The sequence below is a fragment of the Rutidosis leptorrhynchoides genome, chromosome 2 (assembly GCF_046630445.1).
Source record: "Rutidosis leptorrhynchoides isolate AG116_Rl617_1_P2 chromosome 2, CSIRO_AGI_Rlap_v1, whole genome shotgun sequence".
NCBI classification, from domain to species: domain Eukaryota; kingdom Viridiplantae; phylum Streptophyta; class Magnoliopsida; order Asterales; family Asteraceae; genus Rutidosis; species Rutidosis leptorrhynchoides.
Window position 1 is genome coordinate 678,449,365 of NC_092334.1, and position 15,917 is coordinate 678,465,281.

At 35.0% G+C, this 15,917-nt stretch overlaps 1 long non-coding RNA gene across 3 annotated transcripts; it reads right to left on the reverse strand.

The window, feature by feature from the left end:
• Positions 1-1,614: 1,614 nt before the first annotated feature.
• LOC139893968 (uncharacterized) lies at positions 1,615-5,671 on the reverse strand. 3 transcript variants are annotated; one of them, XR_011774767.1, is made up of 4 exons: positions 4,919-5,671; positions 3,918-3,981; positions 2,156-3,177; positions 1,615-2,069 (listed from the first exon to the last, which is right to left on the reverse strand). It is a non-coding gene; the product is annotated as an uncharacterized lncRNA (long non-coding RNA). The 3 variants fall into 3 exon arrangements; XR_011774768.1 differs by having other exon boundaries at positions 2,156-2,355; positions 3,069-3,981; XR_011774766.1 differs by having other exon boundaries at positions 2,156-3,981.
• Positions 5,672-15,917: the final 10,246 nt, after the last annotated feature.

A 15,917-nucleotide genomic window follows, 5' to 3' on the forward strand; every position in this document is an offset into this window, starting at 1 on the left:
GTTTTGGATGAGGCTCATAAGTCTAGGTACTCTATTCATCCTGGTTCAGGAAAGATGTATCATGATCTTAAGGAGCTGTATTGGTGGCCTAATTTGAAAGGTGATGTGGCTACGTATGTGGCTAAGTGTTTGACCTGTGCTAAGGTTAAAGCTGAACATCAAAAACCGTCTGGACTGTTGGTGCAACCCGAGATTCCCGAGTGGAAGTGGGAAGGGATTACAATGGATTTTATTACTAAGTTACCGAGAGTTGCGGGTGGCTATGACACTGTTTGGGTGATTGTAGATCGACTCACTAAGTCGGCTCACTTTTTGCAGATTAGGGAAACAGATTCAATGGAGAAGCTTACACGTTTGTACTTGAAGGAGATTGTTTCTAGGCATGGTGTTCCTGTATCCATTATTTCAGACCGAGACAGTCGATTTGTATCGAGGTTTTGGCGATCTTTACAGGAAGCCTTGGGAACTAGGTTAGATATGAGCACCACTTATCATCCTCAAACGGATAGTCAGAGTGAAAGGACCATTCAGACGTTAGAAGATATGTTACGTGCGTGTGTTATTGATTTTGCTAATGGGTGGGATAAATATTTGCCGCTAGCTGAGTTTTCTTATAACAACAGTTATCACGCAAGTATTCAAGCCACACCGTTTGAAGCTCTGTATGGTAGGAAGTGTAGGTCTCCTGTCTGTTGGAATGAGATTGGGGATGCTCAACTCACAGATCCAGAAATTATTCACGAGACTACCGAGAAGACCGTACAGATTAAGGAAAGATTGAGAACTGCTAGAAGTCGGCAAAAGAGTTATGCCGACAGGGGAAGAAAAGATGTAGAATTTCAAGTTGGTGATCGTGTTATGTTAAAGGTTTCACCTTGAAAGGGTGTGATTCGTTTTGGTAAAAGGGGAAAGTTAAGTCCTCGTTTTGTTAGACCGTTTGAAATCATTGAGAGAATTGGACCGGCGGCTTAACGTTTGAAGTTGCCACAAGAACTCGGTGCTGTTCACGATGTTTTTCATGTATCGAATTATGCATGTTTTTCATGCATAATGTCACCTTAGCTAAATAGTTTTCAATGAATGTTAACTTGTCAATATGTTTAAACACGTAGAAGGAAACACTAAATAATACTCTGAATGAGTTTAAGTAATGAAACTTGACATGCTAAATGTACATAGTCAACCTAATAATTTTTAAGATTGGAAAACACAAACAATCATAACAATTGTTGACAATTATGACTAATCACTAAATAATATTCTGTATGACTTTAAGTAATAAAACTTGACATGCTAAATGTACAAAAAAGTAGAAAAAGTGTTTCAATTAGAGAAGGTATCCCTCTCTCTAAGGTAGACACAAACTACTTCCCTCGAACCAAAAAATGAGAGGCAAGTATATATGTGGCTGAGCATGGAATTTTAATTAGAGAACCATCAATGATTTAAAGTTATTAACAAATCGCATATAGCATTACTCAAGAGACAAATTACCTGCAGTGATATGAAGAAGGTTGAACTGCTAACTGATTGAAATCTACAAAAAACACTTTAAAGATTCACGTTGTCGGTGAAGATAACATCCAACTCGATATTGTAAGATGTTGAAGGGTTGAACTTGAACAATTCGAATCACACCAGATTAAATATGAAAATGCATCAGTCACATAAAAACTAATCATTTTTCAAACAGTATATAGTTTATTTAATTACATGATTGCATGAGAACCGTGTTGATCACACCACTTTTTTTGAATAAAGAAAAGTTCCTTAATTATTAATTTAATTATTAATTACCAGGCATACAAGACCCTGAGAAGATATAACAGAATCCATCTCTAAAGGATCTAAAACATATCCTAACCTCATATACGGAAGCATATCTAGAACAATTTCTCGTTCCTTCCCCATTATAACATAGAGAAAAATATAATGTGGTCAATATTAAACACCAACCCAGTACAACATAATTAAAGTACAAAATGGAACTAAAAGTAACTTATGCCTGGAACGTTTGTATGGTCAACTTTCTTGTCTTGATACTTGGAATCATGTGTATTCAATGTTGCCTGAAAGTGAAAGAAGTGAGATAAAGCTGAACAGACGCTTATATATTTTAATGAAGATATGAAAAGTACAGATAATCAAAATTCACCTCAACTACCAAACGGTCATAAGAGTTATCTTCATGTGACAATGATGAGTCATCAAAATGGATGGCATAGTCCTTGACACAATGGAAATAATCAGCACTATAGCCCGAAGGGTATAGTCACTTTTAGTTCGACCATTAGCCTATCCTCAATTATATACATATGTGCACAACGACAACATGAACATAATGAGAGTAACCCCCTGACGAACCACAAAAGTGTATTAAGAAACCTTATCGATTTAGTAGTTGTCAAAATGGGTAGTGATATAAAAGGGGTATATTGTACTATCTCTACAATTATGCATGTATTGACTTGTGACATCAGACAATATATGAACATGTATGTGTATAATTTGTATTAAAATGAACCAAAAACATATCCATTTCTCAGCAATGTTAGTAGAGCTTTAATTAACAACGAATATCACAAATCTATATCATTCTCAATAATGGAGACTACATTTAACAATGGTAAACATCATAGGGGAATCTATCGTAATGGAGCAGCAATAGTTCCAAAAGAGTTCCATAGTAGTGATTGAATCAACTATTTCTTCTATAACAATAATACAACACTACACAAAACATTACCCAACATACATAATCTACTAAATGTGCAATTGTGCATATATAACGGATGATACCGGAATGATATTAGAGTTTAAGTAGCTTAATATGTCGTTGTTGAGTATCACATACTTTAAAGTATTTGTGTTGTCAGTTGTAACTGACAACAAAGTCCCCCCTTTTCTCAATTCGACAATTTTTACGTTGACAGTTCAAACTAAAGCCAAAAAAAATTATATTTATATTTTTGATGAATATAACGAACTTTGAAAATCATTATTAGTGAAAAAATATAAATGGTGAAGTCTTAATCATCCACCAGAAAAGGTGGGACAAAAAGCGATACCGGGATGCATAACTTTCGTGTCTTTCACGAAGATTCTTGATGAAATACTTAATCCAATGCCAAACAACAATGAAGAATAGGACGATTCCCAGGGTAATCCTATCTGAAACTGAAAACACAGCACAACTTTTTTAAATATAGAGATCATATATAGTCATTTGAGTTCAGTCAAAGTCATTTGTCATAAGTCAAGTGTCGATTACAACATCAAACTGTTCATAAGATTGTGAATTATGCATCTCGGTTCAAAAACGTATTGGGTACTTCTGATCTTTATGACTTAAAAGAAAGTAAACATTGTGTTCTTCTATATATAGACACCATAGATCTATCTAGCTTACAAATCATAATGATAGTAAATAAACTAATTATGCATGAGCCATCTGTTTAAGTAACTAAGCATACATGAATGCAAAAGACATTAATATTGTGAAGACAAAAAAACGATGATAAATTAATAAGTGAAACTGGAGTATATTACCTAAATGTAGGGATGAACTACAATTAAGTAATCACCTGAAACATATATGTTTTCATATGACTACTTTAGCAATTAATCTATCAATCTGCAGATTTTGTGGATGTGATTGAAGAAATGTGCCGAATGGCGAAACTACAGCGCATACCCGCATGTGGACAAATCACATTCCATCACAAAGCATGGAGACTTTCGTAAGTGTGCATATTTCGACCCATTTATCATTTTAACATAGTGAGCACGTGAATTGTTCTAAGTGGATTACCCAAAAATTGGGGAAAGAGTAAGGATTCGTGCAAATGGGTCATCGTGAACATACACACGGTTGGAAGATAGGCTTCTATAAAGTACCACTGTAATAAAAGGCTTACATAATAATTGTTTGGTTGAGTAATGATTTAGCATTTGTCTTTGACCCTACTGATCTTCTTCAACCTGTCACATATTCATAAGCGCATAATAGTCCATATTCACAAAAGGTTCAGAAAGCAACTTTATTGTAATGCACACCTGTTCACATACGTCTCTTGTGTCAATGGATCCCAACAATTATATGTGTTCAGTAAAGGTTATATTAGCCTAAAAGACTTAACAACCATTATTAAGATTCATGTTGAACCATGTAAAATAGTACCATTATTAACATAATTATAACCCAAATCAGCCAATCCGGTTAAGATAATTGCATCAGTTCAGTTAACAAACATTAGTCAACCTACATTATGTAACACGAGCTTACTAATAGTCCCATTTTCGTTCTAATTCAATCTAAAAGTATTATAGTCAAATAAATTCCTACTATAATTCAACCAAATTAGTGAACCTAATTTTCATAAAAGCTCGAACTTATGTACTGATAAAATTGACCTTGTCCTGTATAATAATTTGACAAAAGATCGTACACAAATACAACTTAAATAGAACTTTTGTTGTATCAATTAAGATGTTGCATATCACCATCAAATAGATGTTGGGTTCTCTTTAACCACTGGTTAAATTATATATGTTTGCCCAACAGAGATAAACTCAGTCAATGCAGACTTATTCACATATTATCTGCATAAACAAAAAAAAAAAAAAACAAATTAGTGAACCTAATTTTCATAAAAGCTCGAACTTATGTACTAATAAAATTGACCTTGTCCTGTAAAATAATTTGACAAAAGATCGTACACAAATACAACTTAAATAGAACTTTTATTGTATCAATTAAGATGTTGCATATCACCATCAAATAGATGTTGGGTTCTCTTTAACCACTCGTTAAATTATATATGTTTGCCCAACAGAGATAAACTCAGTCAATGCAGACTTATTCACATATTATCTGCATAAACAAAAAAAAACAAAAAAAAACAAAAAAAAAACTTACATTTCTCACGAGAAACTTTCACGAATTCTAAATGTAAGTTGCTTGACCAAAAGTCCCCAATTTAAGCTCCATAATCAGGGCAAGAATCTGTCATTCACAAACGTAGTAACCATCTATCCAATTCCAAGAGGTCAGATCATAAAATAAAATATCCCTTGAATTGCTGCAAGTAGAAAATGTATAACAACAAACTCACTAATCTCTTAACATCCAAATTTAATAGCTGCAAGTAGATCAGCTACTGCAAGTCTGTGTGAAGACCCGTGAAAACACCCAAAAATCAGCAAAAACCCTATTTTGATATCCACAATGACTCTATACGAACCCTAATTTCTTTCGATCATATATTCACACTTCCGCTACTAATAGTGTTTAATTTATTTCGAACAGTCAAATAAAATTGAAATTCAAGATGAACCGATTTATTGAAGATTTGATACGTGAACAATTGAGCGTGCAATTTTTGTGAATGTAATACGGATCGATTGATGATAGAATTCTGGGATGTTAGAGCAATTGAGCATGGAAATGATAATTGAGCATTGAAAACATGATTCAGAGAGAGTGTATGATCGATTAAATGGATGGAGCGTATTGAACCCCTAATTTTGCCTTAAACCCTAATATTTAGACCCCAAATCAACAATCGATTACAAATTTATAAGGGGCCTTTAGATCAATATAAAAAGATACTAACTTCTGAATTCGATGGTTGCTCTAAATTCTGATTCTGGTAACTGAAAACAGACCCTATTTTTCTTGACGAATGAGAACTGCAAAGGTGAACCCTATTTTTTGAAATTTGTTCCGTGTTTCTTTTTCTTAAGAGGAAGAGGGGTAATTTAGTAATCAAACAAATCAAGATCAAGATTATGAGGTCATAATCAAGATTAGATAAAAATTAATGGTCTAGATTAGTGATTATTAATTAAATGGATGGCTAAGATTAGATTTAGCTTTTTAAAATGACTTATTTTTAGTTTTCTTATTATATATAAAGAGATTATTATTATTATTATTATTATTATTATTATTATTATTATTATTATTAAAAATAATAATAATAAAAGTAAACGTTTACTCCCATGTTTAACAAAATATGATCAACTTAACCCCAATTCTACCCAAGACACTACTAAAACAAAATTAGCCCCAAAATAGGGGTACTCTAATCCTAGGGAAGTGAAACGACCTGAATTCACCTTCGAAAAACGACAACTTTTTTTTATAGACAGTACATCTGCACAGTGCACACTATAAGGAAATTTCCATCCCGAAGCTATGTTCAAAAACTAGGTTAAATATTGAATTAGTGAGCTGAACGCTAAAACTAGCGCGACACGCAACATAACACAAAATTATTTCAGTTCAAATTTATAAAGCTGAATCATTTCAACACTTTGAAATTATTACACAACCTACAACAGTCACAACTTGTTCCAAACATATTTACCATATTTACAAACAAGTTTATTACATGTTTACGACACTAAGGACATGCTTGGTTGGAGGTATTGACATATAAAGAATAGTAATGATAATAATTAAATGTGCTTGGTTAATTAAAATGGAAATCCTTATTGCCCCAAAGTATATAATGAGCATTCCCACTAAATTGGGGGGAATGGATTTAATCCATGAACCAGTTAATTAATATCACGTCACATATTTTCCCTCCATTTTTGTAGGACCAATTTCGCTATTTGTTAGGCATATCACGATCTCATCTCTATCTATATCCAAATCACTGTTTCCATTACTGTAATGATGCGACAAACTATAACTCAAAATTGAAGTAGCCAATGAATTCATTAAAAGTATTAACTTTTATCTCTTTTCTATATAATTTATTTCTCCCTTTTGTATTTATTCGTAAATAAGAAAATGAAAAGTGGATATCAATACTGTGTTCTATTGTCGTTTATACTATTTAAAATTCATCAATTTTACTTTATTGATCAAAGAACCGATTTATATTGTGTGTGGGCAGTTACTGTATTTGTTGTTGGCGAATATTTGTGAATATAGAGCAGAAAGATATGAAGAAATCCATTACCCAAATTTAGATCGAATAGATAGGACGAAAAGAGAAAGATCGAAGAATATTCATATTTCTACTATGTTTTAAACGACACCATAAGAACAATTTTCTTTTTAAAAAATGTTGATTAACTTTATTACTTAGTAATAACCAAGCAATAACAATGTAATGATAATGACCACTCCATTCCTATAATCATTCCTTTAGTATTTCCTTTCCATTCCATCTTTTAAGTCAAGCACACCCTAAGTGTATTAACGACCCACTACATTACAATAGTGACAATTTTGAGCCATTATTACCATTTACTCCAAAAGACATCCAAAATTAGAGCATGGCTTTGAGGACTACTACCCACTTAACCAAGCTATACAAGCATGTGCAATGCCATCCCACAATCCGCCTATCAAACAAGTAATCATCCGAGCTTACCTTTCCTTTTCCCACGTTCGAATCTATAAAAAGATTAAACCACAAAAACGTAAGCTAATGCTTAGTGATGATAATAAACATATATACATATACATAAATTACATAAGTCCTCGTATCGACAATAAGTCATCAAGATAACATGTAAGACACAAGGAAGCATGTTACCTCTTAATAGCACACAACCACTTATTATCAAATCGCCAATATAACATGTAGATGTAAACATAACATGTTAATACAAGCAAACACGCTATTGCATTATGGATACGCCCTACTTGGTCTAACCATAACACATAGCACCGTGTTGTGATTATGCCCTACTTGGTTTCATCACAATACAACTCGGTCAACCCTACTTGGTTGAACCCAAATCACATCACATCTTAAGACTACACTCTACTTTGTTTCATCTTAAGATCTCATGACCCACTATAATAAGTTAAGCCATGACTCACCAAATGACCAACCCTACTTGGTTAGTCAAGCACTAAGTGAACTAACTCATCTTAATTAGTCACTTCACCACACGGATAAACCTACTTGTTTAACCATCAATACACATATACACAATTATGTACACATACATATATTTATTAAACTCATTTTAGTCTTGCACAAGGAATCGCCAAGGAACTTATTTGCAAGCTCCAAACACCAACAATTAGCCTATAAGAATGATTTCCAATAAGCTATATTTACACAATTAATACATCAATTAATCATACTACTTACAAAACAAGTGCAACCTTGGCCCATATGCACTTGACAATCCAATTAACTCACAAAAGTTAACCCATAATCACCACTTAAGTAGTGACTATGTTTTAACACAACACTTATACACTAAGCACATATGTATTATGTACTTTTCACCAATTTAACTCAAAACCCTAATTTGACTAATAAAGTCAACGATCAAGTTTGACCAACACTTGAACTCTAGACATACTCAATCAATAACACTTATAATCAATATAAAAGAGCACCAATTGCTTGATTATTTATTTAAAATTAAATACCCAACCCTAACCCACATACAATGGTTGCACAACTCAAATCTAGACTAACTAAACCCCAATTCAATAAGCAAAGGGGTTTATTAATCTCACTAAACTCAAACCCCAACTCAACTTCATACATTGAACATACCAATTTGGATTAGAGTTTACCTCTAACACTTAAATGAACTCTAACAGCTCGAAATACAAGAAGAACACCAAGAACTAGTTGGATTCACCTTCTCCTTAACTAATTTGAGCTTTCTTCACTCTAGGGTTTGTTATCACTTTGGGCATGTTTGGAAAATATCTCTGGAAGTGGAAATGAGAGTTCCAGATGTTACCTGGAACTAAATTACGACCTTAAACATATTTACACATCTGATCCCGAAGTTATAAAGTTGGCAAAAGCTGCCCAAACTTTCAACAAAACTGTGTGGCGCGACAAAAGGCTGCGCGATGCGCAACAAAGGCAGGAAAACAGGGCAGTGGATGTTACAGGAAGCAATAACAATTTAACTTCGAATCTAATCCAAGTAACTAGCCAGTCTAGCACCCACATTCAATCAATGACTTTGACTTTACCATTAGGGCTACTCGAACCTATCAAAAGAGTCATGTTAAAAACGTGAACCTGACGCATAGTGGATATAAAGAAATACTCTATGTAACATAATAACAAATTAATAATGTTGTCCAGCAAATGCATATGGAGTATTTACTTACTCACAAGCTCGACAAGCTTGCACCATTCTTACCTCTTACCAAATAAACATTGATCACATAAATGTTGGTGATTTTAGTGTCATCGAGCATTTTATGTGATGATGGTTTACTTAGGACAAATGAATTTCGAGTTAACAATGGAGGCCGTATATATGGCCGCCGCCGAAGCACGCAAGGAACTCGTTTGGTTGAAAAATTTATGGTGTAGTTAGGCCGAGTTCAACAAAATTGCATTTTGTATTGTGATAATCAAAGTGTTATTCATCTAGGGAAGAGTCTAGTATTTTATGGTCGTACGAAACACATAAAACTAATGTATCATTTTATTCGCGAACTCATAAATGATGGTACTTTAGTTGTTGCGAAAACTCCTGGTACGGATAATCCTGCTGACATGATTACCATGGTGGTTACGATCGAAAAGTTGAAGCTTTACATAGCTTCAACTGGTCTTCTTATAAATTACTAAGAGAAGACGCCAATTAGAGAGTTAAAATGGTTATTGATTCAATTTCGACATGTAGTGCTGAAGACCTTTTATCGAAAGTATGCTCTTACAGCGATGTTGAGTTTGCTATCGATTGCACGTCATCATCTTCCGTATCTCCCATTGATGGCGAATTCAACTTCTTTTGGGATATAGATAACCTCGGCCCTTCGTAAGTTTCTTTAATCAAGAATCAACATTCTAATGTCAAAGTAGCTTTAAGTTTAGGTGGGGACAGTGTTAATGGAGAAAGCTATTACTTTAGCCTATCATCGGTTGACTCATGGGTTTCAAACGTTGTCTCTTAGCTTACAAAAATCATCCAAAAATATATGAGTAACTTAGATGGAATCGATATCGACTATGAACATTTTCATGCAGATCCTGAAACATTTTCTGAATGCAAGGGAAACTTATAACAACCCTTAAGAACAATGGATTCATTTCATTGCACTATTGTTACGTTTGATACGTTTGATGATGATGATGTTCAAAGCCATTATTAGGCTCTTTGGAAGAATTATGGTCACATCATAGACTATATATGTCAATTTTCAATTTTACGCGTATGATGAGGAGACCACTGTGTCCCAGTTAATGAATTTGGTGGTATTTTCATTTGGCATGCAGATAATTCAAAAGCTATAGGTTTCAAATATGAGAAACAATCACAAGCCTTGTGGTCCCTCGGTGGTACGTATGTATTTTATGTATGTGTTGGTTTTCTTTGTGGTTTTAAGTCTGGTTGAAATGTTTTTTTTAACGGCTGTATTAAGGTCACAACAGGGGCATTAGCCACCCACCCGATCATATCCATGAAGTCACATGTCATGCTCACTTTCTATACGCGTTAGGAGGAAACCTCAAGGATATTGCACCCAAGGAAAACTTCCGAGGGAACCTTACTAGATATGGGCAGAACCCACCATTTTCAAGAATCCCCCAGAGGACTCTATAATAAACTGCAAAGCAAATTTCATTTTGAAATCCACAAGTGATACTCGAACTCGAGACCTCTCGGACACCCAGAAATGGCACTCAGCTAAATGGAGATAGTTGAGTCTAGTTGAAATGTTGTATGTATAAATTATATGTTGTATGTAACCACTCAGCTTGTGAAATGCTTACATAGTGTGATCTAAGTTATGTTGAAATAGATAGACTGTTAGAAAAAGTTTGTTTTTAAATGCATTTTTTCAAAACTTTCTGGACGTAGATATGTATATGTAAAATATATGTAGTATTATTTTTAGTGATATTTATATAGTTACGTAGCTCTTGACAAAGATTTCGCAATGGTATATTATGTTATGGTGTGAAGCTAGAACGAACAAGTCGCAAGAACAAAGAAATCAGGATCAGAAATCCTGATCCAAGTGGGATCGTTTGCTTGGGTGAGAGCAGAAATCCTGATCCAAGTGGGATCGTCTGTTTTGGTGGGAGCAGAAATCCTGTGTGACTCCCCGTACAAAATCAACGTGTACGGATCATCAACAACAGGATCATTACATGGTTACAACACTATATGCTGTTTAAAAACAAGTTTTGCATTCATGAAAAGACAACGTTTTTACCAACGTCAAATGTTTTACAAAAGGTAACGTCTTTACCAACGTCAAATGTTTTACAAAAGGTAACGTCTTTACCAACGTTAAATGTTTTACAAAAGGTAACATCTTTACCAACGTCAAATATTTTACAAAAGATAACATGCTTCTACGAATAGAAAGCATTAACATAAGTACGTGACACAAAGGTCATTACAAAACCATAGCTCGTAAATAACATAAGTTGTGAATGCAAAATAAAAGTTTCATGATTAAGACATCTTTAAACAATGTAGCGGAAGTCTAACACAGCGAGTCTGTAACAGCAAGTCTATAACAACACGACTATAATAGCAAGTCTAACAGCGGAAGCAACAACGTCTAAGCACCTGAGAAATACATGCTTTAAAAAGTCAACACGAATGTTGGTGAGCTATAGTTTGATTGTAAACAACAATTTAATGTAGACCACGAGATTTCGTATTCAAAAAAGTATCTCAAATCCGTATGATAAAGTATATGCTTATCCGTGAGCACCCGGTAACTAACTTAACAAAGTAATATAAATATCACCCCCTAAAAGTACACTTGGCGAGTGCGTATGTTCTCGGAGTATTAAACACCCGTTAAATGCTAGCGTGACTAGCCCAAGTGGGGATGTCAAACCCTATGGATCCATATATAAGATTCGCGTCTACCGGTTCAAAAACCAATAGTTAAACGTTACCGAGCTAAGGGGAAATTTGTGAGGTTATATCACCCACATATATATAAAGTTTAAGTACTCGTGTCCAGTATGTAAAACATAAAAAAAAAAGCGCATGTATTCTCAGTCCCAAAAATAGTAAAGTAGAAAGGGAGCTATAACTCACCGTGAATGTGCGGTAAAATCGATACGAAAATGTAAGCAAGTAGTAAGTCGGTCCAAACAAGTAAGTTGGTCGATCCAAAAAGGTCCTCAACCTAAGTCAAAAGTTACTAAGTTAGTAAATTGTCCCAAAATGTTTAAAATTACGTAAGTAAAGTCCTAAGCATCATCATCGTCATCATCATTCGTAAAAGATAAAGTAAGTTTTCAACAAGAATAGAGATCGAAACAAATGGCTGACTTCGATCAGCTGCTACGACCTCTATACAAACTGAAAAGACGTGTGGTCAGTGGACAAGGCTCCGTATGTGAGTCCTCTTACCGCTGTCCAATTTTCAGATCCCAACTCGATGTCGTTTGACCGTGGTGATGGTTTAAGCGCGAGCAGGTCAGAATTTTCAGCACGTCGTTACAAAGGCGTAGTGATTTTCGGAAGGCTATAAATCCTAAACCGTATATCGGATTTCGGAGAGTCTTAAACGAAAAGTCATCTAATCGAACCGAACTATCTGGAAATCAATTTCCAGAAGCCTCAGGAGTCTGATCAGACCCTAAAAAACAGAAAACAAGTGCTCCGGTGGGTTTCTTGGTGCTTGATGCTTATCACGGTTCTCATCCTTGATGCGTATAAGCCTCAAGTGTACAACTCTTTGATGTTTTAGCATCACTTTGACCAAGTTTCAATCATCAACACACCATGTCAAGACTAAGGAGAAATATAACTCACTTAAGAGTTTTATATGGATGATGAACCAAGGTTACATCATGTTCTTAGTCTCAACACAAATACAAGTTCTAAAATTTAAAGCTACAAACTTTGATTCAATCAAACAAGCAAGACCTTAAGTTACATAAATTTGATCAAACAAAGTAATGAAACCATAAGCTAGAAAGCTTAGATCCCTGATATCGGCTAAAAAGTCATGTTTTTACGCCCGATATTGAGTCCCAAAAGCATAAAGTTCAAAACTTTGTCAGAAAAATAATTGCTTTTTCGGTTAAATTTGTAGATAAAGTAATTACAAAGACAATGCAAAAAGAATCAAGAGAAACGGAGCTAAAACGAAGATTCTAGAGCGAAAACGGTGAAAGACAAGAAATAAAGTAACGATCCAGGGAATCAGCAAGCCAAACGGCTTGCCAAACGGGCTGCCGAATGGCCTGTCAATATGGCAAACGGCCTTCTAAATGCCCAGATCAAACGGCCTCGTTAAACAGCTTGCCTTAGCAAACGAGCCCTGCAAACGGCTTGCCAAACGGCCTGCCAGCCGTTTGCAGGCAAATTTTGTGTTTATTTAAAGGCTTTTTGTCATCCAATTTCAACACACCTCTCTTCACTATCTCACTACAATACACTTTCTCTCACTAGAGCTTTCAAGGCCTTCTCACCTCCGAGCGGGAAATTAAGTACCGGGAGGCGAACGCCGAAGATTGTAAAAGGAGCAGTCTAGAGGATGTCAGCACTTGTAATGGTCCAGATCTTGTCTGTAAACGGTGAACGCTTTCCTTAATTTAATGAAGTTATCTTGTTATCTTAGGTTGCTTTCATCTTGCATGCTTATCTGTCTGTTACAAATGTTTGTTATGTGTTGAATACTTTATTTGAACCTTATCATATTGTTATGCTGAAACCCTGACGGTTTAGAAGTTTAATTTATGGATCACCCTTTCTGCATATTCACGTGGCTATAACCTAGTATTAGGACCTGATCAACCCTAGGATACAAGGTAAGTAGTTATGTGTGCTTAACGTCACAATAGGGATATAGTACCTACATATGAATAACCAATTATTCGTCAAAGAAGAGCTGCCCATTTAAGTTGTGATTAGAGTTAGCAATATAGAGTTCAGTGAACACTAGCTTGCTCAAAAGCATGATTCGCGTCAGAAGCAACGTTCTTGAGATGTTGTAAGATGATCCGGGGTTGAATAAGTGATCGCAAAGGAGAGACCTCTAATCCAAATAGCAGTACCTTAGAATATCTAAGATTGCACATCTGTTAATGTCAAGGCATAACACAGTGTTAAGTGGTGGAATATTGCGTTAGTTAGACCAACTAGGATTAAGAAAAGCTGAGACTTTACTTTATGGGTATACCACTTTGTTCACGTACCTAGGATTCTATCCATAAGGTCATTTAAACCCTTTAGGTTAACGTTGGGAGTAGGGATATCCGTCTTAGCCAGAATCTTCAAGGCCTAAACTCTTAGTGACAAATAAGTTAGGTTCATAGCCCAGTTGATTGAGGTTTAGTGTTTATCCTAGGAAGTTGAACTCTTGTGATAATTCCCCTTCAGAATTCTATTCTTCATACCTATCTATCTCCATCTTTATAAGTTCAATTACTGTTTATTTTAGTTAATCTTAATCTATCACCTCTTGTCACTAGGGTTAACTATATAGGCACTTTTTTCCCACGTTACTGAGCAAACATACAAAAATATGAACCTGAGTTATATTTACCACTTACTCGTTAAAAGGAAGACAAGTAGGTGAGTTATAGCTAGGAAACCCCAACTAAATATAAATGATAAAACCATTACTCTCTTTTGGTAGCTAATTCTGACGTGTTGCGACCTAACGACACCGCACAAATAAAACCGTCTGTTTTGGCCATATCATAAGTGGTAGTAAGTTTTTGGCACCGCTGCCGAGGACTTATTTTCTGTCTGTTAAGGTAATCGTTGATTCTGTCGAAATATCTGAGACTCTTGAGTGGTGTCTAAGAAAGACAATTATACACGGACTTGGTTGTTGGATTTTCCGAACAGTCTCCAGTTATATTGGAACCAAAAGGATCCTGCCTCTCCGTTGTCTGCCTGGCCACTTGTTTTAAAGATAAATTGACAAGAAACACACATGCTTAACAAGCAGGGAGTTTGTCGGTATAGGATTTAAAGTCGCCATTACAGTAAACCCTTTTCAAAACTATAAAAACAAAATATTAATTATGGTATAATTTCTGTAGATTCCAGTTCAAACTTAACTGACTACGAAGAAAGTGCGAAAGGCAGTTGCTCTCCCACAACTTCGAAAACCGGCAAAGTTTTTATTTATAAACCAAAAACAAATCTAAACCCTGATGAATCTCATCAAGAACTAGTTCTTGATCCTTGTAGTCCACGAAGCCGGATAATTTCATCTGACTTAGAGATTCAATTGCTTTTGGATAAGTTTTACTCAAATGAACCAGGATTCAACCCTCTTCACGATCCAAAAGGGAGGCTCAGTCTTAACGAACTCCTGATTTTGGAAGATGAAATATGGGAAGAATATCCAACTATTTTCAATTATCCAGACTTGTTTGAATTTAATCCCAATGAGATACGTCACACTGATAAAGCAAAAGCTCTGTTTATTGGAAATCTGTTAAATCCTAGTAGAAGGTTAGACGTCTATAGAGAATTCATTAGGCACCTCTATTCCTCAGACTTCGCGTTCTCAACATTTCAAATCAATATGTTAAAAGAGCTGCGTTCTCAAGTTCGTTCTCTTCACAAACTGTTAAAAGAATGTGGGGATGATCTTTTTATCAAGTATCGGGATGCAGAAATTGATTTCAAATTCGATTTAGAGTCATTCGTCAGTTTTCTCCCTCACTTCACCAATAAGGAAGTTTCTCCAATTCATATAAACCGTTATGTCGCCGCAATGATCTCTGAATTAGAATTTTGGATAGAAAGCAAGAAACCTAACCCTATTTCAAAATATGGAAACCGAAATTTCTTTTACTTTGATCCAGCCTCATTTCTCATCAAAAGATTAATTGAAGCTTTTCCGGATTCTACCGAGGAAAGAATACATCAAAATTTCTTCGCAAAAAGAAAGGAAATATATTCTGAACTCGTACAAATCCTCACTATGTCAAAATTTCCATTTACAACCCCGCAAAGGAAGA